This window comes from Magnolia sinica, chromosome 16, assembly GCF_029962835.1.
Source record: "Magnolia sinica isolate HGM2019 chromosome 16, MsV1, whole genome shotgun sequence".
In the NCBI taxonomy this organism is placed as follows: Eukaryota; Viridiplantae; Streptophyta; class Magnoliopsida; order Magnoliales; family Magnoliaceae; genus Magnolia; species Magnolia sinica.
Window position 1 is genome coordinate 42,501,627 of NC_080588.1, and position 3,074 is coordinate 42,504,700.

The following is a 3,074-nucleotide window of genomic DNA, read 5'->3' on the forward strand; positions in this document are numbered from 1 at the left end:
AAAATGATTATTTATGCCTATTTGTATCATATTGTATATATTTCGTTTAGATTTCAAATTTTGTAAGATATGCCGGAAATAAGATTTTTGGTGGTACTCGACCAGTCGAGGAATTTCTCGACCTGTCGTGACACGACCGGTCGAAGAAAGCCCACGACCAGTCGTAAATCGCGCCATTTGACTTAAATTGGGAAAATTTTCATTTCTTCCTTATTTCAACTTCTTTCTCCAACAAGCTGACGCCCGACCAGTCGAACCCACCTTCCAAATCCGTCGAGGTTAGTATTTCATTTGCTTATTTTTTATGGATTTATGCTAAGTTTGCTTCTATCTCTTACTTGAAGTTGTTTATTTCTAGTTTTGTTGAGATTTGGGGTTTTTCTTCACCCAAATCTGATTTGAGAAAATCCATTTCTCAATCCATTGCAACACTTTGTTTTCTTCATATCTTTGTTGCATATGGCATCTAGAGGTAGAAAGATAACATCCCGTGGTCCATCTTCTTCCAAATCTACTCCTATTACCAAGCGTCATCTTCGGTTCTACGAAGAAGATCCATCTTATGTACGAGACATTAGATTGAGGAATGTTATTGTAGAACGTCCTGTTTCTGTAGATTATGTTGCACCATATGATATCCTTCCTATTCTTCAAACTGTAGGTTGGGATAACTTATTGCATTGCGGTGGGCCAGCATACCGGTTCATTGCCCAGTCCATGTTCGCTTACATAAGTGAGTTTTCATTGAAAAATTTAACTTTTAAAATATCCACAAGAGAAGGACCATTTGACATTGATCGTCATTTGATTTCAGCTCTTATGAAAATTCCTGTGAATGATGAGGACATTCCCATCCATATCTTATCTGAAAAACCCTCAGAAATTGAAAAACGTATGCTCACTAGAGCCTTATGCAATTTGGACGTACATTGGACCCATAAAGGGAATGCACTCCCCTCAAAGTTTTTGTTACCCAAATACAGAGTTCTTCACAAAATCTTTGTGTCTAACTTGTATCCTTGATCGGGTAATAAATCTGAATTGACATCCTTCATGGTTCGTGTTTTTCATTCTGTTACCAGAGGTGTTCATGTTTATTTACCATCCTTGATTTGTCACTCCATTATTCAGTTTCGACTCCATCTAAGTCACAATGACATCCCTTTTGCTTATTTGATGACTGTGTTGGTTACACATATGTTGGTCGACATGCCTGTTGGAGAGGCCCCGATCCATCATCTGATATTTAACAATTCTAACCTTAATAAGATGAAGCTGGATTTGCTTCCTAGCCAAGGTGATGGTAATGGTGGTGCTGAAGCTGGAAATGAGGAGGATGCTAGTGATCTTCCTCATGATGACATTAACATGGATGATATTTTTAAAGAACTTGAATCTGATTCTGCTAATGATCAAGATTATGAGCCTTCTGAGTTTGATGCGCGTTTACATGCATTGGAGGAGAAGGTTGAGAATATGCATGTTTTTAATGTCATGCAGTTCAAATATATGCGCAAATATCTTAGGCGTTTGAACAAGGGGATGCATCAACTTGATCCTTCCATCCCTTCTCCTTTATCTGGCTCAGATTAGTTCTTTTTATTCTACTAGACTGTAATAACACTATTACTCTTCTACTCTCTCTGTTTGTGAGATTGTTACTTCTTTTGACTTATCTCTGTTTATGGATTATTTTTTTTTACTCTCTCTTTCATTTTAACTCCTCCGCCATTTGATCATTTCTTCCTTTGTCCTATTATGACAAAAAGGGGAAGAACGGATGTCTAATGGATGTCCATGGTATTAGATTTATGTGATGTATGTTACTCAGGAGGAGTATGTGCAGGTATGTGCAGAGGTGGACTATATGTTAAATTGATTATGAATGTAGACCAATTAATAATAACTGGTGCATGACTCTTTAACCATATATTCTACTTTATGTAATATATCTTGAAAGTGAGTTTTGTCACCAAAGGGGGAGATTGTAAGTGCGATGGTTGAAAGCCCTTTTATGTTGTCAAATTTTTGGTACTAAAAACACTACTTGTACTTTATGAAATTACATAAATGCAAATGTTCGAGACACAGTATGGATGAAGCATGTATGGATGAAGCGAGGATGTTGACTACATTAGTGAAGCACAATGCTCAACTCAAGATATGTCAAACCATGACATTGTCTCGCAAGATCGACTTCGAAAGACAAGACATGTTTACAAGTCAAGACTCGAGAATGTTCAACTGAATTTACAAGTTACAAGTCAAGATTCAAGATTGCGTAATTGAAGCTTTTAAGGAAAAGCTACATCAAGATTTCAAGTTTCACTTTCTTTAAAGGTTACATATCTTAAGGGTTCAATGTCCTTACTTCACTATTAAGGTATGTTTGACCTTAGGTTAACCTTTAGAGTAGGTCATTTCGGATACATAATGCAAATGTTTTCTATTTGGAAATGTGATCTACTCTAAGACTAGCCCTGGGTCTTTTCCGACTAGTCCTAGCACTGCTTCGACCTGTCTAAGATTTTCCTGGACGAGTCATAAGTTTGTTGCAAAAATTCAGAATTTTTTGTTAAGCTTCGACCAGTCCTGGGGTCTGTTCGACCAGTTGTATGAACAGTGTCGACTGTTCCTTTGACCAGTCGTGAACCTACGACTCAAACTACAGTGATATATTTTACTTAGCTTCGACTAGTCGTGATCAACCTAAGACCAGTTGAAGGTGTCCTTTGACCAATCGTAGACTACCTACGACCAGTCGTGAAACTGCCTTCTCTTATCGCGCTCAAGTTTTTAAATATCCGTTGGTTCTAAGACCAGTCATAGCAATCTCTGGACCAGTCGAATATGCGATTTGCTCACCTATAAATAGAGCACGAATCTCTGAATATTGTGGACATCTGAAGTAATTGTAATCCGGCCTTCTGAGAAATAATTTGTGCTCCATTTTAAGCTAATTGTGCATATTTAATATTCTCTTTCTTTAGCTTTTTAAATTGATTTTGTTTCTTATATTCCAATCTGATCTGAAAAGAGGAAGTATTATTTTCCTTTTTCTGGAATCAAAATCA